The 8,038-nt window shown below is 40.4% G+C and overlaps 1 long non-coding RNA gene across 1 annotated transcript; it reads right to left on the bottom strand.

The window, feature by feature from the left end:
* Window positions 1-2,460: 2,460 nt before the first annotated feature.
* On the bottom strand, window positions 2,461-7,498 carry LOC118942045. Its single transcript, XR_005037943.1, has 2 exons — window positions 5,203-7,498; window positions 2,461-3,759 (listed from the first exon to the last, which is right to left on the bottom strand). It is a non-coding gene; the product is annotated as an uncharacterized LOC118942045 (long non-coding RNA).
* Between the last annotated feature and the right edge of the window lie 540 nt (window positions 7,499-8,038).

Genomic DNA, 8,038 nt, shown 5'->3' with positions numbered 1-8,038 from the left:
TACCTGAAGGCGACGTAAACAAAAGAATTAGCGTAGCCGGCGCTACACAAATAGCATAAATAAAATATTCATTACCTTTGACGAGCTTCTTTGTTGGCACTCCTATATGCCCCATAAACATCACTATTGGGTCTTTTTTTTCTTCGATTAAATCGGTCCATATATAACCAAAATATCCATATATGGAAACTGTGTGATTCAGAAAAAAACACCGTTTCAAAACGCAGCGTCATTTTTTTTAAATTAAAAAGGTCGACGATAAACTTTCACAAAACACTTCGAAATACTTTTGTAATACAACTTTAGGTATTAGTAAACGTTAATAATCTATCAAATTGATCACGGTGTAATTCAATAGCTCCACGTCTTCAAATCATGTTCGGAAATCTCTCTTCCAAAACTTCCTGTCGGAGACCGGATGGAATGGGGTTTCTTCTTTGTTTGACCAAGAAATAACTCCCAGAAATTGACAAGACTGGCGACATCGTGTGGAAGCTGTAGGAATTGCAATCTCAGCACCATTTAATTTGGTGTCCCTTAAACAAGACATGCAAGTGGCGCATGGATATTTTTTCGTTTTCAGTGACCAGTTTTTCTTGCGCTTTTCGATGAAACACACGCTCTGTTATAGCCACAGCCGTGATTTAACTAGTTTTAGAAACGTGAGTGTTTTCTATCCACACATACTAATCACATGCAAATACTATATTCCTGGCATGAGTAGCAGGACGCTGAAATGTTGCGCGATTTTTAACAGAATGTTCGAAAAAGTAGGGGGTAGGCTTAACACTTAAAACTCAGGATTCTGTAAAGGGCATACCCCAATGAGGATATGTGTTTACCTATAGCTTCCTGTGCCAACCGGAAGTGCCGTAATTGGTGTCACAGGGGCTGTTTCAAAGGGTTAAAAAAGTCAGATCTTTCCAAAACGTCATTTGTGTGATTAGGCAACCATGAACTGTAAATCAGTCATTTCTCCCAACAGATGTCAAAGAAAAGCTCTCACACACACACCTGTTGGATTTTTAAAGTGTTTACACCTGGCATTTGCCATATGGCAATCAACTTTGAACGAAACGACGCCGAATTGAGTTGTATTGGACACCGTGTATATGGTTTGTCAAGTGCCAATGACTTCCCATTCATTTTTGTCCATTTCAGGGGGGTGTTCTCTTACAATACCTCTTGCTGACAGTGTTCCTAACATCCCAAAAACGCAGGTGTGGACAAAATTTTACTTGCCAATTGCATCAAACATGTTATAGACCTTATAGACCTTATGTTATAGATGTTAAAGTGTCTATAACTGTATTTCAATGTTGCAACTTGCTGAAAACTGTCCAGTGTTAATTTCATCTCAAATAGACAGCACAATTTTTTTTTTCATCCAGAGTGCATCAAACAAGAATTTAGAGTTTGTTTGTGGAAAAGTGTATATTTCTGTGTTGCAAGTTGCTGAAAACTGTCCACAGTTGTTCATTTCATCTCAAATAGACAGCACGGCAATCATGTTTGCTGTGCTGTCTATTTGAGATGAAATGAACACTGGACGGTTTTCGTCAAGTTGCAACGTTGAAAATACAGAAATAACCACTTTTCCATAAACAAGCTCTAAATCATGTTTGATGCACTCTGGATGTACAATTGTTTGCTGTGCTGTCTATGAGCTTGTTTATGGAAAAGTGGTTATTTCAATGTTGCAACTTGCTGAAAATTGTCCAGTCCAATCAATGAGACAAGATCAGAGATGTTGGTTCGAGCTGCCTTGCCCTATTAAAAAAAAAAATCACAATTTAAGTTTGCTATCTACAAGAAGCATTGTCTTATGTGAAGAATGAATGTAAAGCGCAAAAGAAGTTGGGTGATGCAACAGAGGACAATGACCCAAAAGACAGAAGTAAATCAACAACAGAATGGCTTCAACAGAAGATGGCCCAGTCCCGACTTTAAGCAGATTTAAAATGCTGTGACATGAACCCGAGAGTGGTTCACACCAGGCATCCTACAAATATTGTTGAACTGAAACAGTTTGGTAAAAGTGTATGGTCCAAAATTCCTCCTGACCTTTGAAGGTCTGATCCGCAACTACAGAAAACATTCGGTTGAGGTTAATTGCTGCCAAAGGAGGGTTCACTTGTTATTAAATACAAGGGTTCACATGGTGTGTTCAATAAAGACATAACATATAATTGTTTGTTTTGTCTATTGTTGTGACTTAGATGAAGATCACATAAAATTGTATGACCAATTTATGCAGAAATGCAGGTAATTCCAAAGGGTTCACATACTTTTTTTTGCCACTGTATATTCCCACACAAAATAATTTATCCACTAACTGTATATGCTCAGTTAACCTATATACTATTTGATATATTTGGATAATACTAAATCCTTCACACCAATGTGTGTCGACCAGCACAGCTGCTACATGCATCACTTAGTGATAATAAATAGCCACAATGAAAAGTTAGACATGCTTGGTTTTAATAAACTAAGAAGCATTTTTAATTCACATTTAAATAAAACGAAGTACAAACATGCCTGTCACAGAACATTGAGGACAAAGAAAAATGGCTACTGGTAGCAATAATCTAGACATAACGTGCAAATCAGACACTATTTTCCCAGATAAAATACACTGCCTTCATGGTCCCTCGCAAAAGATGCATTTAAGACTCACATTTTAAAGCAATTAACCCCTTCAAAAGTAGGACTGTTTATTGCCTTTTCCTTTATTTTGAAACATTTTAAAATAACACATTTGTAATTTCTTGAAATCTAAATGGATGAAAATAAAGTTAACATGATCGTTTCGTCCAATGACAGAGGGGATGAGAAAGGACATCAGGAAGAGTAGCTGTTGCTTTTGCAACAGATAATTGGGATCCTAAAAAAAAAAAAAAAGGCAGTGGCAAATCAACACTAACATTCAGCTAGTTAAACCGTGCCCCCTTATCTTGAACAGCCACAGAGTACACACCATAATAGGCTACACAACTTTGGAAGGGGATTAAGGTCGGAAACTAGATTAAATGTGTAAATAAAACCTCACACAATACTTTGGTTTTGTAATGTACATGACGGTGGATCGTTCAAGGCTTACACTCCATTGAGGGATGCAGGTTTACCGACCAAGACTACTTCTCCATAGGCAAGCCGGTGTTCATGTTATGTGCATTACCAAGTCACCCAGAAAGCATGCTAACTTTCAACAGCACACACCCTAGAGGCCTAAAGCAGGGCTAGCCCTATATTATACAGCTCAACCAACTGTTAATCGTTTGAGAGTTTAGTAAGAGATATGAAAATAAAATATAAGCGAGTAGGCGATGGACCAAACAACCAGGTGGCATGGTCAAAAGCCACTATCCCATTTGTGAACCGGTGACCTAGTTTTCCCAGTCACCTAGTGTGACCACAGCTGCAGCTTGCATTGGTTCGGCTCCTTTTTTTTGTTAACGATTGAACTCATAACTTAAATAACGTAAATTATTCCCTTTTTCTTTAGTGACCTAATAAAACTAACGCTCCCCTCTTCCCCCATATCCCCCCCACCTCTGGATTTACCCTGCCCAAAGGCAGAGGTTGTTGAAGTGATAAGGTGAAAATGCTTCCCGTCATATCCGAGTGTTGACATCCAGAGGTGCCGACTCGCTGTCATCAGTTACATTGACATGTGTTCAGGAAGCACATAGGAGATGTCATCCCATGGGTGGCGGTACAGGCCCTGTTTTAGCCTCTTCTGGTCCAGGTAATGACCTGGGACGGGAAGTAGAGAAAGTGATTTGATTAACTAGAACTTATTTAACTACACCTTATTACTGTGATATAGTGAAGGGCGGAGGTGTATGCCTTATGATTAACGACTCATGGTGTAATCACTACAACATATAGGAACTTAAGTAATTTTGTTCACCTGACCTAGAATTCCTTACAATCAAATGCTGACCGCATTATCTTCCAAGAGAATTCTCTTCGAAAATAGTCAGTTGCATATATCCCTCCAACCTGAAAGAACTTCACTGGTCTCTATGTAAACTAGAAACCATACATCGAGGCTGCATGTATTGTAACTGGGGATTTTAACAAAGCTAACGTGAGAACAAGACTCCCTATATTCTATCAGCATATCGAATGAGTGACACGAGGTCGTAGCATTCTGGATCATTGCCACATTAACTTCTGCGATGCATGCAAAGCCCTGCCTTTGGCAAATCTGACCACGACTCCATTTTTTTAAAGATTCCCAGCCTATAGACAAACTAAAACAGGAAACGCCCCTGCTCAGGTCTATCCAATGCTGATCTGACTAATCGGATTCGACACTTCAAGATTGAAGCAATCACGTGTACTGGGATATGTTCCAGATAGCCTCAGACAATAACGTTGACTCGGTGAGCGAGTTTATTAGCAAGTGCATCAGAGATATCGTACCCAACTGTGACTATTAAAACCTTTCCTAAACAGAAACCGTGGATTGATGGCACATTCGCGCAAAACTGAAAGAGAAGCACCTCTTTTAATCATGGCAAGGCGACTGGAAACATTAACAAATACAAACAATGCAGCTATTCCCTCAAACAAGCAAAGTGTCAGTATAGAGACAAAGTAGAGTTGCCATTCAACAGCTCAAACACGAAACGCATTTGGCAGGGTCTTACAGTCAATCACATATTACAAAAAGAAAACGAGCCCAGTCGCGAACACCAACGTCTTGCTCCCAGACAAATTAAAAAACTTCTTTGCTCGCTTTGAGGACAATACAGTGCCACTGACACGGCCCACTACCAAAGCCTGTGGGTTCTCCTTCTCCGTGGCCAATGTGAGTAAAAGATTTAAACTTGTTAACCCTCGCAAGGCTGCCGGCCCAGATGGCATCCCTAGCCGCGACCATCTGACTGGTGATCATTTACGAACATATTCAATCTTTCCCTATCCCGTACGAGATTAGTTGTTTTTGGGGGTTGGTTAATCCGTTTAGGGACTCAGATACTCCCAGGATTATCAGAAGCGGGTTATCTATTGAAGTCTCCAAAACTTCAGAGAGGATCCCAAAAATTCCACACCAATAACCATGGAAGCTAGACCATAAGGCAAAGCAGTGGAGCAGTGGAGTAGAGGCAGCCTGACATTTATCACATGTAAGGGATGTGGAAATATCCTATGCAGTTTAGTTTTGGAAAAGTGTAATCTGTGTAATACCTTGAATTGTATGAGACGATGTCTGGAATTAATGGAGCATGTGTGGATATACTCCAAGCTCTCTTCCCAGTCTGCCACAGAAATGTCAGTCCCTAGTTCTTCCTCCCATTTTGCCTTGATGGCATCTGTAGAAGGTGTGCTAACAGATTGAAAAGCATCATATATCAATATCAGTTTATCTGAGGTGGGGCATATTTTTATGCATCTGTCAAACATGGAAGGTTTAGCATTCCCAAATGTTGGGAGGTGTTTTCTAACGTAGTCTCTAATTTGTAGGTATCTGAAAAAATTGTGTTTCCCTCAGCAACTCAAAGGAAGCAAAGGTCCCTTCTATGTATAAATCCCCTATGGTACTTATCCCCAGCTCCCCCCATCGCTCAAAGGTGTTATCAAGGTTAGAAGGGGCAAAGGAGGGATTCCTGGCGACAGGGAGCATGAATGACATTGGTCTAAGCTCAAAGTGGACTTTAATTTGCTTCCATATTCGGACTGTGCTATGTATAATAGGATTGTTACAATAAAGTGACATCTCCAGATTGACAGGCGACAAAATCACAGCACCAATAGAGAAGGGGTGACACTCCTCACGCTCCATAGTAAGCCAGCTGGATGCCGGAAGTGCGTCATCCAGCAGAAACGTAACAACGCGGAGGTTAGCAGCCCAGGTTAGCGGCCCAATAAAATATACAATTTGGGAGAGACAATCCTCCTTCCATCTTGGATTTACAGAGGTGTTTTTTACCTATCCTGTGTGTTTTATAATCCCAGATGAAAGGATTGATAATTGAGTCCAGTTGTTTATGAAAGGATTTAGGTATGAATACTGGGATGTTCTGATATAGGTAGAGAAGTTGTGGGAAGAAGACCATTTTAATGGCATTAATTCTTCCGAGTAGAGAAATTGGGAGAGTTCTCCAAAATATGTTTATGTAAAAGTATGTTTGCTTTGAGTTTTTGTATCAGAGGGGGGAAATTCTCTTTAAATAGTAAGGTGTATTGATTGGTAACTACAATTCCTAGGTAGGTCAATTTTTCTGAAGATAACTTAAATGGGAGAGGTTCTAGCCAGGAGGTGTTTTGCGACCGTATGGGCATTAATTCACTCTTGTTCCAATTTATTCTGTATCCCGAGAAGGTACCAAACAAATTGATCACATCAAGAGGAGGATGTCATCTGCGTATAGGGAAATCTTATTTAGAGTATCTTTAGTATTATAGCTGTGGATTGCTGCATGAGATCTAATCGTCTGAGCGAGCGGTTCGATAATTAGGGCGAAGAGCATAGGCGACAGCGCACAACCCTGCCTTGTCCCCCCGTTAAGGTTAAATCGGGGCGACAATGATTGGTTAGTGAGTATTCTGGCACAGGGGTTCCTATATAAAAGCTGGATCCAATTTATGAACTCATCTCCAATATTACATTTCTGTAGGAACTTGGTCAAAGGCCTTTTCGGCGTCAAGAGATATGACGGCAAGGTCCACGTTGGGTAACATCTGAGAATACATAATATTGAGATTGAAGAATGCGTTTCTGTTAGGGATAAAGCCGGTCTGATCCGAATGGACCAATTTGCCAATTAAAGTGCTAAGCCTGCTAAAATCTTTTGGTCTGTATTAAGGAGAGATATTGGTCTGTATGACCCTACCTCTTCTGGATCCTTACCCTTCTTATGTATAACTGTAATGAAGGGAGAGCTCCATCCTCATTGGCCTGAACAAACATTTTGTGCAGGTAGGGAGAGAGCATGTTGCTGAATGTTTTATAGAATTCACCAGGGTATCCATCTGGGCCCGGGGTGCCACTCTTTAGAGATTTAATTGTTTCTTGAATTTCATCAAGAGATATTTCCTTATTCAGGAAGTTATAATCTTCCTGGTTCAAGGGCAGGAAGATTACAGTCCTCCAAAAATGTTTGCATAATTAAGGGGTTATAGGATCCGCTTTAGATGTATATAGAGTCTCATAAAACTGCCGGAATCTGTCATTGATGTCTTTGGGGGAAGAGAGTAATTCCCCAGATGCAGATTTAACTTTGTGAATCATTCTGTCACTCACATTTTTTCGAAGTTGTCTGGCGAGTAATTTGTGTGGTTTGTCACCAAACTCAATTTTTTTTAAACAGTTACAGATCCAGTTGCAGCGTGTTCATACAAATCTTTTTAATGTGTGCTTCGGAGTTCTACGAGATTTCTGTGATTTTCTGAAATAACACACACACTCACTAAACACTCCGTAAATAAGTCAGTTCTTAACATAAAGACTTAAAACTCAAAATTCTATAATTGCCTACCACGTGTTCACTTTCAGCTTCCTGTGTAAACCGGAAGTGTCTTAAAATGGTGTCATAGGTGCTGTTTCCAAGGGTTAAAAAGGTCAGATCTTTTCAAAACTTCATATGTGTGATTAGGCAACCCCCATGAACTGTAAGTCAGTCATTTCTCCCAACAGATGTCAAAGAAAAGCTCTCTCTCACACACACACACACACACACACACAGGATGGAGTGACAAAGTGCGGTGCTTAAAGACACACAGAGTCTGCAATGGCATTTCCATATTCTCTAGGCCGTTCCGAGTTCAACGAGATGCCCCGCTTGACCGTAGCTCGCTCTGAGTGCAGCGACCGTGAAAAAAGTAGGCCCAAAATGAAGCCTGGCCCTAAATGTCATTTGCTTTTGGGTGACAGTGAGAGAACCGTTAGGGTGAGAAGCACAATTCGACCTCAGGTACGCTCCTGAGGTCCTCCCGATCTGTGCAAGCCTAACCTTGACCGTGTGGCTTTAACCCTTAACAGTAAAACAGGTTTTTTTTGATCTCACAGATTACAACGACATCT

The sequence above is a fragment of the Oncorhynchus mykiss genome, chromosome 20, assembly GCF_013265735.2.
Source record: "Oncorhynchus mykiss isolate Arlee chromosome 20, USDA_OmykA_1.1, whole genome shotgun sequence".
NCBI classification, from domain to species: Eukaryota; Metazoa; Chordata; class Actinopteri; order Salmoniformes; family Salmonidae; genus Oncorhynchus; species Oncorhynchus mykiss.
This window is presented reverse-complemented; position numbering and strand designations above follow the sequence as displayed.